Genomic DNA, 21,948 nt, shown 5'->3' with positions numbered 1-21,948 from the left:
TTTATTGCCAAATCACCTAATGCAACTTTCACCAAAAAAGTTCAAGGTGGAATTGAAGAAATTTCTTTCGAATAGATGTTTTTATGATCTGAATGAGTATATGAACCATACATGAAAACTGATGAGTCTAATCTTTTAATATGATGTAACAATGTATTTTGTTTCTTGTGATATTTGCGTGATACAATTTTTATTTACTGTACAATATTTCTTATTCTATGTGACGAACCTATACATTGTACAAATGGCACAAAAAGGTAATATATTATCTATCTATCTATCTACTAATTCAAAACATGAGACAAATTTCAGCAATATAGTTTCTGCGTTGAGAACTACTCAAGCACTTCGACCGTTACCTCATAATGTCTACCGCAGTAGTAGACAAAACGTCAGACACGACAACAAAACCTGGAAAATAGCTTTGACAAAGTTATTCTTCTCTAAGTTTATCATCAGCTTTCAGACTATTCAACTGAGCACTACTAGAAGTCATTAAAGCCTCATCTCCGAAACAATTCCCCGGTCATAATTCAACTCACACCAACTCTGGTTTAAATTGTATCAATTCCAACTTCAATTGTTGCCGCTGAAAGCTGAAAGCACCGAACATTCAGAATGATACATTGTGCGTTTTATCTTTGACCGATCCCAAAACTGAGAACAGGAAATAACTGCATTTAATTTTTCCGAAAACTCAATAGATTTAGTAACTGCTGAATCGCCAATCGAATCTATAGTTGGATATTGAATCATTGTTTTCTAATGAAGTAATCATTGAACTGTGTTCATTAACGATATGAGGATTTCGCTTTTGACGTTATAACATCAAAGAGCACTGCATTAATTCACCACAATGCTTCAGGTGCCAGATTGTGGGTGACAGGCATCAGGTGTGGCAATTTCACTAATTAACCTGAAATAGAATCAGGCCAAGCCCCTTGTCGTTATAATGGGTGTTTTAGCGTTTTTGCAACTGGGTTGAGTTTTGATTTGATGAATGGTAGAAAAAAACTACACAAAACTTTTGAATGCAAAGTTAAACTCTGAAATATGAAATTTATAATCGTCTGAATAGTCGAAAAGCAACAAAAGTCAATGTTAACGTTTTTTACATTTTTTTATAAACATTTCCAATCGTTTCAGAAATAATGAAAGAAAATAAAAGATTTCTCCAGATTCTTGAACAACAGATAACATGTTTTTGAAAACTCTTCGAACTGTGTAAATATAAGAGTTCTGTTTGTTTCAGTACTGCTAACATGAAAATTGATAACTCGATATTTTTACCATTATAAGTTTCTAGAATATATAAAAATTCGTTAACTACTTAGTTATTAAAAAATCTAGAGATTTGATGATATACCTGTCCATATATTCAAATCAGGCAAATCAAAATCACGAGTTATTTGACAAAATGGCAATTTTAACTAAATAACTAAAGTAACTGAGTAACTAAATAACTAAGTAACTAAATAAGTGTGGAACATTTGAGAAGGTGATTCCTCATCGAAAAAAAATAGGATCTTTCATATGAAGAAATTTCATTGGAGCATCCCTTGTTAAGATACAACCCCTTGAAAGGGGTACATAAAATTTGTATAACAATTTTTTTCACATGCACTGACGTTTCGTACTACCAAAAAGACACTCAGCCAGAAATTTATTTGGTTCACTCCATGTTTGTAAGGGGTGGAAAACGCAACCCCTAAAATTAATTTCTAATGTAACTTTTTGTCTTATTATTTATTCATCATTTAAAAATGTATTTCCGATTGCCTGTTTCTTTCTAAACAAAAAATGTCTCCTGGGTTTTTTGCCCAAAATGAACCAGTTCGCAGCAAAAAATTATTATACGAACAACTACAGAGATACATCGTCATAAATGCTAAAATACGAAACTAATCTATCTAGTAGGTGGCTATTAGCGATAGTGACAATTAAATTGGTATGACGCTGTCAGTTTGTGAATTATCGAAATTGAATCAATACTAATTATGTGTTGTTTTTCTGTTCTTAATTTGTTACTTTAATAATTCACTTGTCATTAAAATGGCTTACACAAATGAGGAAATGGCTGATATGCATTACGTTTACGGTCTGTCGCAGGGGAATGGGTTAGAAGCTTCTAAAATATGCTGAAATGTATTCTCAACGGCAGCATCCTTCACATAGAATATTTGCTCGACTTCATCAACAATTACGAGAATATGGTTCATTCGACAAAAGAACGCAGGATTGTGGTCGCCATCGAGAAGTACGAACACCACAGCTTGAGAAAGCAGTACTCAATTTGATTGAAGAACAACCTATTACCAGTACTAGAAATATTGCTTTCCAGCTAAATGTTATTCATATGTCGGTATTTCGAATTTTAAAGGAACAACTCTTATACCCTTACCATCTGCAACGAGTACAGGCACTGTTACCGCGAGACTTTCCGAACCGTCTTGAATTTTGCAATTGGATGCTGGAAATGATTAGAAGAAATTATGACCTTCCGAAGACGATAGAATTCACAGACGAATGTAGTTTTTCTCGGGACAAGATTATTAATTTTCATAATTTCCACATATGGGCTGATGAAAACCCTCAGGCTATTGTCGAAACTAACCATCAAGAACAGTTTTCTCTCAACGTGTGGCTCGGAGTTATTGGGGATGATTCAATTGGGCCTCATTTTCAACTCCTCGATTAAATGGTGAGGCATACGTTCAATTTTTGAGAGAAGTGCATCCAGCACTGCTGGAGGTAGTTCCTTTGGGCGTCAGAAGGAATATGTTTTTCATGCATGATGGGGCTCCCGCCTATTTTAGTCAAGTAGCACGTCAGCATTCAACTGAAACATTGCCAATCAGTGGATAGGTCGAGGAGGACCAAAGAACTGGCCCGCTCGATCCTCGGATCTCAATTTCTCTATTTGGGTCCATTTACAGCATTTGGTTTATCGTACTCCTGTTCGCGATGTAGAGGACTTAAGAAACCGCATCATCGATGCGTGCAGGGTAATCAGAGAGACTCCAGGAATATTTGAGCGAATACGTGGCTCAATGTGCCGACGTCTAGACGCATGCGTAATGCCTGAAGGTAGACATATTGAACATATACTATGATTTCTACATGTTGTGTGTTTTGTTATTAATAAATGAGTTTTGTTCATTACCCTTCAATCGTTTAATGCAGGTACTAACTACAAAATACAATAAATCCAGTTCGCATTTATGACGATGTATCTCTGTAGTTGTTCGTAAAATAATTTTTTGCAGTGAACTGGTGTATTTTGGACAAAAAACCCAAGAGACATTTTTTGTTGAGAATGAAACAGGTTATCGGAAATAAATTTTCAAATGGTAAACAAATAATAAGACAAAAAGTTAAATTGGAAATAAATTTTAGGGGTTGCGTTTTCCACCCCTTACAACCATGGGGTGAACCAAATAAATTACTGGCTGAGTGTCTGTTTGGTAGTACAAAACGTCAGGTTAATTTCAATATTGTAACTTTTTCAGTGCTTGTAAAAAAATTGTTATACATATTTTATGTACCCCCTTTAAGGAGCTGTATCTTAACAAGGGATGCTCCAATGAAGTTTCTTTATGTGAAAGATCCTATCTTTTTTTCGATGAGAAATCACCTCCCCAAATGTTTAACACTCATTCACTTACACCCTGTATATAAAAACAATAGTTATAAAAAAAATAAAAAGCACGCTTTGATAGCAATATAAACTAAAAAATTAAAAATAATCCGAAACTAATGTTCAACATCAATAATAAGTCTTATGACTTGATGTTACTAATGACTTTGATTGAGTGTTTCAGCTCCTCACCAATTATTTATAACAATTGGTATCAATACCACTCGCTTTTTAACAACAATTTTTTTTTTCGGAATATATTTATTCTGATTTCAGATTCATTGAAAATCATTTGTGAAATGAGCTATTATCGATGTTGAACACGTTTTTCCAAATTATTTTATCTCCAGCGATTCAAATCCAATGTGAATCGATACTTTCGCACAGGCACCGCTCTGAGAGCGCCTTGAAAATTTTCCTGGATTCATTGTGTTTTGGTATTGTAAAAAAATGTAAAAACTTTCAATCTTAGTTATTTATATACATTGAACTTGCGGGTGTCATGTTCAACTTGTCGAAATTTGGCGAGTCTGAAAAGTAATTTGTGAAAGATACAGTTTTTTTTGTATTGATAGTTGATATTTGATTCTGTACGAATTCTCAGTCTGTTCAAATCATTCTCCGTTTCCTACCTTGAATGAATCCCAGTTATTGCCCTGCTAAAAATTGCCATATCGACCGCGAAAAAAAATCTATTTTCTCTAACGGCCAAAGTCCGTTATGGCAGTTGACAACAGTTGACAAAGACAGTTGAGTCCAGTAATGCATTTGTAGTTCAGCCTAGTACCACTGATGAGACCTATGGGTGGTCGAAACAGCGCTGTGCTTGTCTTTGCAACGACTGCTTTTCATTTTCGAATATTGAGTTCTCTATCGATCCCATAGCGTCTTTGTGAAGGGTGAAGTGTTATCTTCAAAATCATCTGGGAACTTGTTGGGGCTTTCATGAAGGAATACTAGTTATAGGCATACTAGTTATACAGAACACTGTACTAGATATACGTGAAGTCACTGTATAGGTTTTCAACAACAACACTGATGACACCTGTTTTCTTTCTTCAGGATATGTTGCCTGAAGATTTTTTTCATATAAAAAAATTCATCGCTTTTCTGAAAAAATTGTTACAAGAACAATATCGGTGTTTATTTATATGTTGTTATTCGTTCTTCACATATAAACAATTACTGAAATCATATTTTTTTTTCCAGATTATTGAATCATCTTCCATCTCCTAGTGACGGTAAGTTTCAATTTCTTCAAATCATGCAATAATCCTTCAAACTTGAAAAATATATTACGTAATCTATATTACTCGTTCGTTCTCTAATAAAATGGTTCACCTCTGAAAAAAGTTCAACAAATAAGGGATCTAGAAATTGATCAAAAATTGTCTTTTGAAAACCATATTGACCATGTAGTTGAAAAAGCACTGAGAAATCTTGGCTTCTTAGTCAAAAACGGTAGAGATTATAATTATTCCAATGTTCGAAACCACCTTGAATATGAAATCTTTTTTATCAAAAATATATAAATAGAATAGAAAGAGGTTCAAAAGAGGTTTATACGCTTCCTAAACTTTAAATTCAGATTGAATCAAAGTTTTCCTCCATATACTTCTAGCTTGAAAATATATAAAATTGACGAAGTAGATACCAGATGGAAAACTGCCTACGTCATTTTTCTTAGTAAATTGATGAACAATAAAATCGATTCAGAATATTGATTGGCAAAGATATCGTTCAAGGCAAATGTTTATTCAAGTTGTCTCCAGCAAGTAGTAATTATTTCTTAAACGCTCCAAAATCACTTATGCAACAAATATACAATTCCACTATTTCTTCTGTTGATCTATTTCACTTACCCCTTTCAAAAGTAAGATTTTCTTACAGAAACATACTATGCACCAGGTAGGGTAACTGTATTTTTATTTCTATTTGTAAATAATTTTATTTATTCATTTGCCACTGTATGTACATATGGTATGTCAATAACTTGAAATATATATATATATATATATATATATATATATATATATATATATATATATATATATATATATATATAAATTGGATAATGTTAGCGACTGGAGAAATGTATGGTAAAATGGATTAACAGGGTCTCTCAGTCAAAAAATCAAAAATCCAACTCTGCTTTACTTTGCCAAGCTTTCGCTTCTAATGGGAAGCTTCTTCAGGGCAGTAAAAATGAGTGAAAAACAATAAATTGAAGATAGAATTGACATAAAAGTTAACATGTATACGATTTTTTTTGTCAATTCTATCTTCAATTTATTGTTTTTCACTCATTTTTACTGCCCTGAAGAAGCTTCCCATTAGAAGCGAAAGCTTGGCAAAGTAAAGCAGAGTTTGATTTTTGATTTTTTGACTGAGAGACCCTGTTAATCCATTTTACCATATATATATATATATATATATATATATATATATATATATATATATATATATATATATATATATAATATATATATATATATATATATATATATATATATATATATATATATATAACATAATAACAGTGTGATACGAATAAAATAGGTACTTTTTGATCACTCCCATATTGATTTCAATTTAAGAGCCACCGGTAGACAACTGTTTCAGCCTATTGGGCATCGTCAGTACCGGGCAGGAGGTCCTCGACTGAAAACAAAATGAGGAAAACCAAGAAAGTACTTGATAAAAATAGCTGCGTAAACGCAAGCGAAACATAAGTTTCGATCCAAGTCAACTTGCCATTAACCTTTCTAGATTTCATATCATTTCTAGAAACATGTGGATTCGTTTTCCGATGGCATTTCAGGTTAGCTTCCCAAATTTCTGCTACCGCAGTTGTCGGTTGATTGGTCAAACCACCAACACTGACATAAAAACTTGGCAAGTTGACTTGGGTGTCACACCAATAGGTGGTTCCACTTATGTTTCGCTTGCGTTTACGCAGCTATTTTTATCAAGTACTTTCTTGGTTTTTCTCATTTTGTCTTCAATCGAGGACCGCCTGCCCGGTACTGACGATGCCCAATAGGCTGAAACAGCTGTCTATATATATATATATATATATATATATATATATATATATATATATATATATATATATATATATATATATATATATATATATATATATACAGGGTCCTGCAACAGTGGCGCGGTGTTCCATATCTCTATATAGGAAGCAGATAGGAATCTAATTTTCTATAATATTACCTTATTGCTCGAGCTCGACAAAATGAAAATTTTGGCGGTCACACAGGGTGTTCGATTTTTTCTGGGCGGATCCCAACTGTGTCTTTTTAAATGGCAACCTATATTTTTTATCGCTTTTTCGGTTTCTTCATAGAAAATAAAATAAACTTTATGTATATCTGCACTTCGAAAATATTGACGGTTTTCGAGATATCTAGCATGACAGGTTTTTTTTTCCAATATTCGTCACTCAGAATATTTGAAATTATAAAGTGGTGCCAAGTCCAGTTGAAATTTTTTTTTGGTCGAATATTCTACATTGGTAACTCTCTCAAACGATATATCTGAAATCGACCTGTGATATACAGGGTATGAAAAACCGCTTGCCAAATATTGTAAATGAAAATTTGCAAAATCTTCCTTATATTAAATGGAACACCTTGTATATTATTGATCCATAAGAAGCGCCAACGAAACCTCTACAAATTTCATTAAGTATTCCCTATGGCCAAGTTCAATAGTTTTTCTTAAATGAGCATTTCTTTCGAAAAATGGTAATTTTTTCAAAGCGAAATCCATTTGACGACTGATAAAAATATACGAAAGATATCTTGTTTCAATTTTGTACATTAGAAGGTGTCCAAACAAATATTTTTTAACGAAATAAATGTATGTACCTATCACTTTTTGCTAAATGGAAAATTATTTTTTCATTGGATGCAGAATTTCACTCATAAATCGTGCAATATCAAACCAAACAAGTTAAAAGAAAGAAACATTATAAATAACTATTTTTTTCATGTTATTATATTCATTCAGAGCTTGAGTTCTAGATATTCAAATTTGTCAACTGGCAAATTACAAAACTACAAAAGGGAGAGTTTAATTAAGGTTGATAATGAAACTTTTATAAAATATGTTTGAAGGTGATTGACAATGTTTCGTGATGAATTTCACTAGTTCGGACTTCCATTGTCTATTATATAAAATGATTTGAAATCCCTGAAACAAGTAAAAAAGAATAATTAAAAAAGAATAGTTGAAAATAACAATTATATTAAGCAACAATAAACCTGAAATGAAATGATAGTAAAATAACCTACAAGTAAAAATATAATAATTGAATAAATAAAAATTAAAGGAATGCAAAAAGAAAATAATAAAAATAAAAAAGTGTAGAGATTCCAAGTCACGTTAGTTCACGACGTTTCGATTGTTGGTATCTACAATCGTCTTCGGGTGATGACTGGACTGATTCCTCCGAGAGATGACTATTTTATAGGTCGTTGAAATACTTTCACTTTCTCTACTTTCCATTTTCCGCTTCATTGATTCCGTGAGAGATGACCGATTTGGCGGGAGTTGGTCATTTCTCGTTTGATGATGGGTTTCCATATGTTTCGTATATCTACGCTGGCCTGGCTGAATACGTTGTTGGACAACATGTATGCGGCTTCCTTAAATTTTCTCCTGAACCAATGTTCCTCTTTGTGCAAGATCTCAGCTTGGGACCACTCGATGTTGTGTTGATGGGTCCAAACATGGTCTGCTATTCCTGATTTGCTGGTTTCCCCTCGCTGTGTGTGCTTCTTGTGCTCGGCAATGCGAATATTCAATGGCCTCTTAGTTTCACCAATATAGGATTTTCCGCACTCACAGGGTATCCGGTAAATGCAATTCTTGGAATCGCAGTCCGCGTTTGGGGGCCTGGTTTTCGTGAGGCTGCTACGGATAGTGTTACCGGATCTGAAACAGGTTCTAATGTTGTACTTGGAACCAATTCTTCTTATCCTCTCCGCTAATCCTCTGATGTAGGGAAGTGCAAGCACTGGTTGTGACGGCTTCTCTTCCTTGCAAGGCTCCTGCTGTCTTTTAGCCAAAGTCTTTTCTACCATCGCTTTGGAATATCCATTCCGCTGAAGATCACTTTTGATGATGTCTAGTTCCTTCTCGAGACCTTCCTTTGTATTACAAAGCCCAAAAGCACGGTCTAATAGAGTCTTGATGATTCCTCTTTTTGTCGATTGATGGTGGTTGGATTCGTGGTTCAGATACTGTCCCGTATGAGTGGGTTTTCGGTATACAGATGTTTCCCACTTAGTACTTTGGCTAAAAGACAGCAGGAGCCTCGCAAGGAAGAGAAGCCGTCACAACCAGTGCTTGCACTTCCCTACATCAGAGGATTAGCGGAGAGGATAAGAAGAATTGGTTCCAAGTACAACATTAGAACCTGTTTCAGATCCGTAACACTATCCGTAGCAGCCTCACGAAAACCAGGCCCCCAAACGCGGACTGCGATTCCAAGAATTGCATTTACCGGATACCCTGTGAGTGCGGAAAATCCTATATTGGTGAAACTAAGAGGCCATTGAATATTCGCATTGCCGAGCACAAGAAGCACACACAGCGAGGGGAAACCAGCAAATCAGGAATAGCAGACCATGTTTGGACCCATCAACACAACATCGAGTGGTCCCAAGCTGAGATCTTGCACAAAGAGGAACATTGGTTCAGGAGAAAATTTAAGGAAGCCGCATACATGTTGTCCAACAACGTATTCAGCCAGGCCAGCGTAGATATACGAAACATATGGAAACCCATCATCAAACGAGAAATGACCAACTCCCGCCAAATCGGTCATCTCTCACGGAATCAATGAAGCGGAAAATGGAAAGTAGAGAAAGTGAAAGTATTTCAACGACCTATAAAATAGTCATCTCTCGGAGGAATCAGTCCAGTCATCACCCGAAGACGATTGTAGATACCAACAATCGAAACGTCGTGAACTAACGTGACTTGGAATCTCTACACTTTTTTATTTTTATTATTTTCTTTTTGCATTCCTTTAATTTTTATTTATTCAATTATTATATTTTTACTTGTAGGTTATTTTACTATCATTTCATTTCAGGTTTATTGTTGCTTAATATAATTGTTATTTTCAACTATTCTTTTTTAATTATTCTTTTTTACTTGTTTCAGGGATTTCAAATCATTTTATATAATAGACAATGGAAGTCCGAACTAGTGAAATTTTATAAAATATGTTCAACATGTCTTCCATTTTCTTGAATGCAGAGCTGAAGTCTATGTTTGAAAGACTGTTCTACCCTGCGCAAGACAGCTGGTGTAATGCTGCGAAAAGCATTCGTTATTCTAAGTCGCATATTTTTGGGAGAAGTTGGTGGCTCAACGTAAACCATATTTTTTATGTATCCCCATAAAAAAAAAATCTAGTTTCGTCAAATCTGGTGATCTAGCGGGCCACCGTACAGGCCCATTCCGTCCTATCCATTTATTGGGAAATACTTCATTTAGATGATATCTCACTTCTGCCGAATAGTGAGCAGGTGCACCATCATGTTGTAACCACATTCTATTGCGGAGGTCAAGAGGAATATCATCTAACAAACCTGGTAAATCATTTCGTAAGAAATTGAGATACATTGCACCATTCATATGTCCCTCAAAAAAGTATGGATCAATTACATATTCTCCAATGATGCCTCCCCAGACATTTATCGACCACCTATGTTGATAATCCACCTGTCTCAATAAGTGAGGATTTTCTGTCGCATAATAATGGTAATTATGTCGATTTACAAATCCATTTTTATGGAATGTCGATTCATCCGACCATAAAATATTATTGAAAAAATATTCGTTTCGACGAATTTTGTTCATGGCCCAATTGCAAAATCTCACTCTTTTCTCGAAATCAGCATACAGTAGTTCTTGATGTAACTGAACGTGGTATGGATGCAAGCGATGTTTCTTCAATACTCGTTGCACTGATCTCTCACTTATATCCACTATTTCCCCAATTTGTCGTTGACTCCTACTAGGATCTTCTTCAACAGCAAGAAGAACTTGCAATTCATTATCTTCATTAGTAGCTGGCTTGATGCGCTCATGTTTGGAATAATTAATAGATCCAGTTTCAACGAATCGTCCCAAGACCTTTCGGAAAGATCTTTCATCTGGATGCCTTCTATCTGGATACCGTTGAGAATAAATTCTACTTGCCAATAAACAATTCCTGTCTGATTCACCTAATATGAAAATCATATCAATCAAATCACTTTTTGATAACAACATTCTGATGAAATTATACCGACAGTTCAACTTCACGATTGACTAAAAATTTCAATATTCATTTGCAGCCAAATATTTTGTTCTGTCATTTGCCAGACTACTTGATTTCCAATAAATATTTCATTCGCTGAAAGGTTGTTTTAGACCGAAAGAATATGGCACAAATTCCGAGATTTTTTAAATTATTGTAACTATTCAAGAACGTCCATTTTGTGGTGTAATCCGCAACTTGTTTATCTAGCAACAGGTAATTTTAGGAATGGGCGATATTTTAAGGAAAGGGTATTTTTTGTATATTCTTATCAGTCGTCAAATGGATTTCGCTTTGAAAAAATGACCATTTTTCGAAAGAAATGCTCATTTAAGAAAAACTATTGAACTTAGCCATAGGGAATACTTAATGAAATTTGTAGAGGTTTCGTTGGCGCTTCTTATGGATCAATAATATACAGGGTGTTCCATTTAATATAAGGAAGATTTTGCAAATTTTCATTTACAATATTTGGCAAGCGGTTTTTCATACCCTGTATATCACAGGTCGATTTCAGATATATCGTTTGAGAGAGTTACCAATGTAGAATATTCGACCAAAAAAAAAATTTCAACTGGACTTGGCACCACTTTATAATTTCAAATATTCTGAGTGACGAATATTGGAAAAAAAAACCTGTCATGCTAGATATCTCGAAAACCGTCAATATTTTCGAAGTGCAGATATACATAAAGTTTATTTTATTTTCTATGAAGAAACCGAAAAAGCGATAAAAAATATAGGTTGCCATTTAAAAAGACACAGTTGGGATCCGCCCAGAAAAAATCGAACACCCTGTGTGACCGCCAATATTTTTATTTTGTCGAGCTCGAGCAATAAGGTAATATTATAGAAAATTAGATTCCTATCTGCTTCCTATATAGAGATATGGAACACCGCGCCACTGTTGCAGGACCCTGTATATATATATATATATAATATATATATATATATATATATATATATATATATATATATATATATACATATATCAATATCCAATTCAACAACTCTATTCCTTTCCTCGATATGAAGTTATTGAGATCAGAACAAAATATTATCATCACTGAATGGTACAGAAAACCAACATCAAGTAATAGATTTGTTATTTACCATTCCTATCATCCAAATAAAATGAAAATCAATTTAATAAAATCATTAAAAAACAGAATCATCAAAATTACCCATCCCGATTTACGAAACCAAAGTTTGTCTAATTTCAGTAAAATTCTGATCCAAAATTCTTATCCTAGATCTTTAGTAAACAGAATTTTATTTTGTGAAAGAATAAACTTTCAAAATAATAATGAAGAAATTGAACATAACAACGTTATACCTTCATTCATATATAAATCACTTCCATATATTCAAGAATTGACACCAAAATTAATTAATGTATTCCGAAATAATAACCTCAAAATATCTAAAACGAATGTCACTTCTATATCTAAATCATACAGTAAACTATAAGCTCCAATTTCAAATAAACAAAAATCCAATTGAGTATACAAAATTTCTTGTATGAATTGTTCTAAAACATATATAGGACAAACATCTAGACCTCTAAGTAGTCGCATCACTTCCCATAACAGCGACTGTAGACGAAATGTTAATTCTTGTGCATTAACAGAACATGTTAATTCGCAGGATCATAAAATGAATTTTGAAAATCCAAGTATTTTAGATAGAGAAACCAATACAACTAAAAGAATATTTTTGGAAATGATACATATTAATAACGAAGAACATTCAATGAATAAACGAACTGATATTGATAGTCTTAGCAAAATTTACACGTACCTACTGAAATATGATAAAGATAATAAAAGATCTAGTAATACGAGTATCATTCAGAATTTTCCCACTTGACATTGTCAGCCAAAAACTTTTATCAACTGTTATTATTTAATGTTTTTCTATCTGTTTTTGAACCATTTTATATTTTATTCTCACGTTAGTAAGTTCTCCATATTTATATATTTTTTACAAGATATATAATCTTATTATTGTAGTTGTCCTGACGAAGGTGTGAAATATACCGAAAGCTAGACATATAACAAAGAATTTTCTTTGTAACAGCCCAACTATTGACTGCAACCTCACAAATTGAACCGAATATGAGACTAAACAATAATAAGAGGAAAAAAAATAAGTAAAATCAGTGCTCATCGGAAATCATCTTCCAGGAATTCATCATAACTATAGTAACATTTTTGCAGCAGCAATTGCTTTACTCTACCATGAAACACTTTATCAGAGGTAATTTGTTTAATCTGCTCTGGTAATGTATTATACAGATTTATGACATTATACAAAAGGGACTTTTTATATTTCGTTGACTTATGACTTGAAATACGCAAAACATCACCATGACGTGTGTTGTAACTGTGCACCGTTGCGTTTGTTTCTAGTTCATGGATGTTAGATCTAGCAAATCCTATACATTTAAGAATGTATATGGAGGGAGCCGATAATAATTTTTCCCTAACGAATACTGGTTTACAGCTATCTCGGTGTTCAATGCTGAAAATTAGTCTAATTATGCGCTTTAGTGCTACGAATACTCTGATGAATTCATTACTGCAACCCCATGCTATGATATATATATATATATATATATATATATATATATATATATATATATATATATATATGTTATATATATGTGAATATGCCATAGCAAAATAGATTTCTAGCAGACCTGCTGTGTCCATGCATGATTTCATTCGCCTTAAAGCAAAGAATGTCTTGTTTAGTTTGTTGCAGACATCTTTTATTTGCAGATCCCATGATAAGCTTTCATCCAACTAAGTTCCTAAAAATTTTACTTCGCTACTAATCTTTATTTCGTCAATAATTTGTAGGTCATCTGGAACATTATTTTTCCTATTATAGAAATTTACTATTACAGTTTTTGTGGAGTTTAATATTATTCTGTTTCATAATTGAATAGAACTGGCCGATACTTGATGAAAATCCATATTGAAAACTAATCAATACAGTTTATTGTATGATTTTCACTATAAGGGTTTTACAAAAACCGCGACACGTGTCACGGTGATGATTATAGGGTTTGTATACATTAGTTTCCCGATATATGTTTTGATAAGTTGAAGATGGAGGATTTTAGTCCATATGAGCACAATGTCGTTTCTTGTAAAGCTAGAAGAATAGTAAACACCAGTTTTTATGAGTTCATCATCTGGGGCATTTGATTTTTTTATTGCTTGTACGGCGTACTTATTCGATTACCTCAATAGAATATTTGCTAAATCCTTATCTTTAGTTTGATCTAGCTCAACTTTTTGAATGTAATGATGAATCTTGTAATTTCTATATGACTCTATAATAGGAACTTTTGTACTGTTGAGTTGCCAAAGCTGTAAATAAATGAATTCATCATTACTCCATTTCGAAAAAAAAATCGAAGTTTCAAAAATTAGTGTAACGTCACTAGCATTGAGACCTAGCTCCTTCCAAACAAGGTTCCGAAATGCATATGACTTTTGTAAAGCAGAAAATAATAAATGAATGAATATATGAAAAAACTATCCAGCGATGATAAATCCTGATGAAAACTGAATACTTATAGAAATTGTTATTGATTTTAGTGAGAGTACTTCGATATTATTCATTCAACATTCAATTCAAAAATCTGATGCTACTTTTGCTGTAGAACGATTGCGGGGAAATGAAATACATTAGAACGTAAAGATAGTTCTGTATTTCTTCACATAAATGTTTCATTCTTATAACAGTAAAATTTTCACTTCACGATAATAAACGTCGACAAATGTTTCACTGCCCTACGAAAATTGTTGCGCCACTGTTTTTCTGCTGACCTTAGAACACGTTTCAAATTTCCCTCACACATGCTACGTTATCCCTCATTGTAAAATCTTCCAGCTAAATCACCCCGGATTTTATATATCCTCCTGCCCTTCAATTTATGACGAGAATTTCGTCTGCGATCCTCCACTAAATTCTGATCAAGAACTCCCAATGGGAATCCGATCCTCGAAGCAGTGCCCTCCTAAACTCTGAAGCAAATCTTTATCATCGCCTGTGTCTCTAACTCAAACATCTTATTGGCGGATTTGTGAGCCAGACTTGATTCCTCTCTGTTCGCCACCCTAACCACGGACAAGGAATCTCGTTTAAAAGCCTTTCAGAGCTTCGAATCTGCAAGGCAACTTTTCATCGCGGCGTCGTTCGCCGACTCAAACTTTGGTTTTAATTGTCACGTAGAAAAGGATTGATGACATGGTGGGCAGGAAAAAGGACGAGATCTGCGGTCGGCTCTAACTCATAGAACATTTTATAACTGTACAATTGAATCAGAGCTTTTCGGAGATTCACTGTGAAACTACCGTGAAAGTTCTACTTCCCACTGCTATTCAGAATTTTTTTGCCACTCTTCTAATTAGTGGAACAGTTCCGAAAAGGTACACTTTTGAGTTGCAACAGAAAAATTTAATTATATCTTTCCAATTATAGCCTGCATTATAGGCCACATTCAGGAAGTTCGTGAGTGTTAATGGATATGAGTTCAGAAGGTGCTAAAATTTTATGATAGCTCTCAATAGATCCAGATTGGTATTACTGCAACTTCAATTTTTCAGATGTCTAATAACAAAACAACAACAAAAAAATAATTCAACGAACTATACGTCAGCCAAATCCACTATTCAGCTGATTAACAGAAAAACATATTTTTTCAAGATTTAAACAGATTAGATTGGGTAAGGTCTGAAGTAAGTGGGTCTATTCTACCCTCCACCGCAACCCGCAAGGGTTTAGCGTGGCTCCCACCTATTCGCACTCGACCAAATAAACCCAGCTCCTTAACGAAGCCGATTAGTTTGTATGGTGAGTGGTCTTCAAGGTCAGATGGTAAGAGTACGGATCTGCCGAACTCTAAGAACCTGATTCGGTCCCCAGAGGGGCAGGCACAAAGTATATGCTCTACTGTTTCATCATTTTCCAAACAGAGGCGACGCACACTGTCTTCCGACAGTCCAAGATAGATAGATAGATATTTATTGGCTACGTTATATACATGAAATATTTGTAGCAAGTCAAATAGGAACATATTCACACTCGTGTTCTTGAAAAATTCATATAAATATACCCACACACACATATATACACATATTTACACATATACATACACATATACACACATAAATACATGTATATAGAAACATACACTGTCGTAAAACAACTAAAACTAATACTTAAAAAATATACAAGTCATTTCAAAAGTTCAGTAGTTGGCGTACTCATATATTCGTCAATCGAATAAAAACAGTTTTGTATTAATAATTTTTTTATTGTCGCTTTAAAGTTTGCTGGTCCTAGTTTCTTAATTTCCGCTGGTAGTTTATTATATATATCCAAATCGAGCGAATTTTTTTTTGATATTCCTAGTCTAAACCTCCTATTCAATAGAGAGTCGCCATGCCTAGTGTTATGATTATGGTTTGAACTATTTGTGGAAGTAGTCAGTTAATCTTTTCTTAGCTATGATTTCAATCACCTTGCCAATAATGGGAATGATCGATATTGGACGATAATTTTCCAACATGTCAATGTCACCTTTTTGGAAAATTGGAATAAGTTTCGTTTTTTTGAAAATATCAGGAAAAAATCCTTGACTGAAACACAAATTGCACAGTATAGCAATGGGTTCAGAGATAATATACACTATTTCTTTCAACATCACACTATTCAGCTCATAAATATCGAAACAATTCGATTTTTTCATATCATTTATTACCTCTATGACCTCGTTGCGTGTGGTTGGAGCTAAGAAGAATGAATTTGTATTAGCAGGTATTGATTTTAGATAGTTTCTTGCTGAGTGAGTTGTTTGTGGCAGTTGATCAACTAGTATTTTGGCAATAGTAGAGAAGTAATTAACAAACTCTTCTGCGTTTAAATTAGGTGATGGGTGGGTATTTGAACTTTTTTTTTTCCTCTTTCTTGGTTAATAATTTTCCATGTATCCCTGGCCCTATTATTTGAATTGAGAATGTAGATGTCATATTTCAGACGTTTTGCTTCAAGCGAGCAATTATAGTATTTCTTGAATTCTTTGAAGATCTCTTTATCCTGTGTCGAATTACTAGAATTACTCTGGATATGATTATTAAAATGACAGTGACCAGTAAGAAGACCTGTTAGACATCGTAGTTCATCCCTTCTGTAGTCCAACAACTGTTTGGAATCAAGCTTCGAAGGGTGAATAAACGCCTTGGACTGAGCCAATCCTGGAAGATTCTGCCAGAAAATCATAAATCTTCTTGCCATCCAGATGTTCAATGTTGTTGTTGCTCGGTAGGAGCCAAGAGCTTCCAAAAAAAATATTATTATTGACGAATGTTTGACATGATCCCTCAACTGATACAAATAATCAATTACTAGATACAGATTTGCATTTTTCAGATTATTCAATCACTTTAATACATCCAGTGACGGTAAGTTTATTTTTTCCAAACTACGCAATGAACCTTTGAACATTTCTCGAACATGAGGCTGAAAAAACAACCTCGTACGTCAAGGATTCAACAGTCTTTGTGAGAAAAATTAGGAATATAACCTTTGAGCCAAGTGATATTCTGGTCAGTTTCGACATTGTGTCCTTGTTCACCAATGTCCCGCTGGAATATTTTTGAGAGAGATAGATAACCTGTTTCCTAGTGGTATTGTCAAAATCTTCACGGACTTTCTCACGGAAAGTAACTTCCAATGGTAAGGAGGTCTTCATGAGCAATTAGACGGCGTAGCGATTGAAAGTCCAATCACCCCGGTGATAGCCACCTTCGTGGAGCAATTTGAGAAGAAGGTAATCGACGCTTTCGATTTCAAACCAACCATGTGGCTATGATACGTGGATGATACCTTCGTCATATGGAGACATGGAAAGAATAGACTAAATCTATTTCTAGACCACATAAATGCTCAACACCCGAGCATCAAGCTCAGCATGTAGACTGAACAGGAACAACGGAAAGCTTTTCCAAATGTACTCGTCGAAAGGCGTGGCACACGACTGACACATAAAGTGTACCGAAAACTGACACATACGGACAGATATCTGCTTGCACTTCCGAACCACCATCCAAGTCGAAGGCGGGGAATTATCAACACCCTAACGGAACGTGCCCGGGGAATATGTGAACCGGCACACCTACAAGAAAAATTCCGAATCAGAAAACTGTACACCCCTAAGCAACTCTTGATACTTCGTGAAGCTCAGATCAGATCTTCTTCGGAGTATCGTTCTAATGCATGGAGATCCGCCCCTAAGTATACCCCGAAGCTGCTGGATTCCATTTAGAAAAGAGGCATTCAACTGAATGGAGATTCAAACATCACTTGCAACCTTGATAGTCTGAAAAATCGCAGTAGGTGTTCAAGTTATTTGTTGGTTTGATCAAGAGCGGTGAGAACGTTTTTCCAAATGAATTCAATCTGCAGCGATTAAAATTCAATGTGAAACGCTACTTTCGCTCAGAGCGTCTTGGGTATTTTCCTGTAGTGATTGCAATGCCATATCCAGGGCGTGATCAAGGAGGATTTATCCCCCCCGAAAGTTCTACAAGCAACGACCATCCAAAAATTATTTGAAATACAACGATTGGCTTGTTTGAACATCACAGGAGCCATGAGAGTAACGCCAACCGCGGCAATGGAATTAATTACTGGTCTGTCCCCTCTGGACCTATAAGTTAAGGAGGTTACGTTAATGTCCATGTTACGATTGCACAAGGCTGGTATAAACCTCGAAGTTGGAATGGGTCAAGTGGGGCTGATGCTATGGCGAGAAGCGCTCAGTGCGCAACCTCTGCTGTAGGCAACCAGTGATGCAATGGTACCTAGGGTTGTGTTTAATAAACCCTACAAAATACAAATAAAACAGAACACAGATTCAGATGCTACAAATGCAATACGCATATATACAGACGGCTCAAAAACCAAAGAAGGCTCAGTATGTGGAGTGTACTCCAGATTACTAAGCCTAAGGAATGGGGAATGGGCGTGGTTCAAATAGAACTGGCTGGTATCTCAATTGCCACAAAAGAAATAACCTGGAAAAAAATAACAATCTGCACTGATAGCAGACAAGCCCTATTAGCCTAGAACAGACTACGTGTCACCTCAGGCCTAGTACTAGAGTTCCACCAAGATTTAGCCAAAGCCTCGGTAGATAATAACATTATCCTGAAGTGGACGACAGGAGTAAAGGTAATCGCATTGCCGACTCTTCAGCCAAGGAAGCGGCTGGACTGAGAATTTCAGGACCCAGTGGCACCTATGGCCGGATGACTTCCACAATTGCGGAACCAACCAAATGTTACACCCATGATCAATGCCTAATAAAAGGATGCAATCTTGCCGGGATCACCCTGAGCGAACCTGGGAATCTGTCGCCGAAGAAATATCTAGCAATGACCAGGAAAAATCTTCGCTCAACAGTAGGATTTCTGACTGGTCACTGTCAACTAAGGAAACAACTCCATAATATGAGGCTAGTAGACATACATCTATGCAGGATGTATGAACAGGAAGATGAAACTGTCAGGCATGTCCTATGCGAATGTTCGGAGTTATCGTCAATGAGAGAGTGTGTGTTAGGCCAAGTCTTGGCCTACACCTGCTGATATAAAGGAAATGTTTCCTAGTGACCTGTCTACCTTCCTGGAAAGAAAGCTTACACTCACCCTCTCTACTATAGAGATACAGATACTATTGGAATTATAAAATCTGTTAGAAATTTTAACAAGTCCTTGCCAAAACGAACCAAGTGATTGGAAGAGAATATTGAAAAAAACTTCCCCGAAACACAATGGAAAAACCTTACGGCAATGTCCATAAAAACTTTCAAAGATCCTGGTGACACTATCTGTTCCCTCATGTACCCCTGAAAGCACTTTCTCTTCTCTAAAATGCCTCAAAACTCATTTAAGAAACTCCACAAGCCAGGAACGACTAAACGATTTCTCGATAATGTCAATCCACCGTAGAATTGACATCGACACCAAGGAGGTTTGCTGCAAAAAAAGCTAGAAAACTGAATTTGATTTTGTAAAATGATGTTAATATTTCTCTAATGGTGTTCTAATAAATATATATGATCATGTAACACAAGTTTTCTTCCTTTTCTTTCGTTGTTTTTATATTTCATGTTTTTCTACTGTTCCCCCAAATCAACCCACCCCCCGAAATTGTTTTCTGGCTACGGCCTTGAGTGATTGTATTCTGTTTTCAAAAAATCTTTAACAAATGAATCATTGATGGCATTTATATGATCACCTAATGCAAACAATCTGAATACTGCCAAAACCAGAACCAATCAGCCCTTCTAGGGCTGTCTCCGTGTTGAGCACATTGAATTTATCCAGGATCAGGTCATTTGAGTTTGAATCAATTTATGCAAGAGACTTTCCACAAACTCACCCTTCCTAGGCTAATGCGGGTATCTTCACTTCCTACTAAATCTATTTAATTCCATTTCATTACGCAGAAAACGCACGAAGCCGACTTCCGCGAAAGGAGTTGATGGAGTAACGCAAAGGATAAAGGAGCGAGATATGATGCCAGGCGTTCATCAATCACGCTATGCAAACTACTGTTTGATGTCCTATCGCCGGTTCTGCAAACGATGACACTATACTGTCTCTGTGGATGGGGTCTTGTGTTTTTATCAGGTGATTTATTGATATGTTCTGGAGCGATGATGTGACTTTTATTGCGGTTGACAAAGAAGAAACACAATATGAGGCTCATATAATTTTTTATGACTGAATAAGCAGCTCACATTTTTTCTTCATCGAGATTTCTCCATGATTATATTGGCAAGATTTTTATTTCATGTTTTTATTGTTCAGGACTGTCACTTACGGTGTACCACAGGGTTATATATATATATATATATATATATATATATATATATATATATATATATATATATATATATATATATATATTTCGATTGATGCAACTAGTTTTCCTTTATTTCAAGTATTTTAATATCAAACAAACCCGAAGAATAATTTCAACATATTCCTGTCCGTAAAAACCATCGATTAACAATTCAAACCTTTACGGAGAGAAGAGGTCATATCGAGAAGAAGAAGAACTGTAGTACCAAAACATTCAGGTACCAGGTAATCAAGAACGGAAGAGATTGCACAAGTGCATAGTACAGTTTTTTTTAAAGTTATTCATATCCAAGAATTCCACTAAGTACATGAATTTTGTGAGTAGACCTCTTAATTTATTTTTCACCTACTCGATATGTAAATCTCATCTCAAGTGTATATCAATTATTATTCCTAAATATTTTAAGTGACCTTTTTCTTCTATACGAGAGTTGTCTCCAATGTCCAGAGTTTCCAAGTTTGGATGGTGATTTGGGTAAGATGTGGAAGGCAAATAATAGGTTTTTTGAGTAGTGACTGCAGTCACATACACTACTCAGGTCTTGTTCGGTTGTTGTTTTCCCCTTGTATTGTATTATTGTATTGTACATTATATATATATATATATATATATATATATATATATATATATATATATAATATGTCACAATCCAGTATTGAAAACATCAGTCACCAGATATATATTTTCCTGAAACACAAAAACAAATTAATTAAACCATTTAGATCAATATTAGAAAACAAAACAACATCAAAATTTATTCAAATTATCCAAATCAATATTTTGAAATTTGTGAAAGGAAAAACACTCAGTATATGAAAAAACCATGTAGCTAAAATATTGTCTAGCCTAATAGGTGAGAGAATTGGAGAGGAGCTCATGAATTTTGCCAAATGCAAATTTCAAAAATTAATTTTGTAAAATACAGAACATGAATTGTTATAAAACAACCAATATTGTAAATATTAGATATTAGAGTTTGTTTATGAGTACAAATGGTAAATAAACTAAGTGTAGTTTGAGTGAAGTGCCAAAA

At 34.7% G+C, this 21,948-nt stretch overlaps 1 long non-coding RNA gene across 2 annotated transcripts in view; it reads left to right on the top strand.

Annotated features, from left to right (window-relative positions):
* Positions 1-21,948, top strand: part of LOC141480712 (uncharacterized) — a 390,701-nt gene that overhangs the window by 159,895 nt on the left and 208,858 nt on the right. For both annotated transcript variants that reach the window (XR_012464514.1, XR_012464513.1), the window contains exon 2: positions 4,847-4,878. This is a non-coding gene — a long non-coding RNA (uncharacterized lncRNA). The remainder of the gene's footprint in view (positions 1-4,846; positions 4,879-21,948) is intronic.

The sequence above is a fragment of the Leptinotarsa decemlineata genome, unplaced genomic scaffold (assembly GCF_025532065.1).
Source record: "Leptinotarsa decemlineata unplaced genomic scaffold, Ldec_3_MD MMD2_tig00000008_RagTag_RagTag, whole genome shotgun sequence".
In the NCBI taxonomy this organism is placed as follows: domain Eukaryota; kingdom Metazoa; phylum Arthropoda; class Insecta; order Coleoptera; family Chrysomelidae; genus Leptinotarsa; species Leptinotarsa decemlineata.
This window is presented reverse-complemented; position numbering and strand designations above follow the sequence as displayed.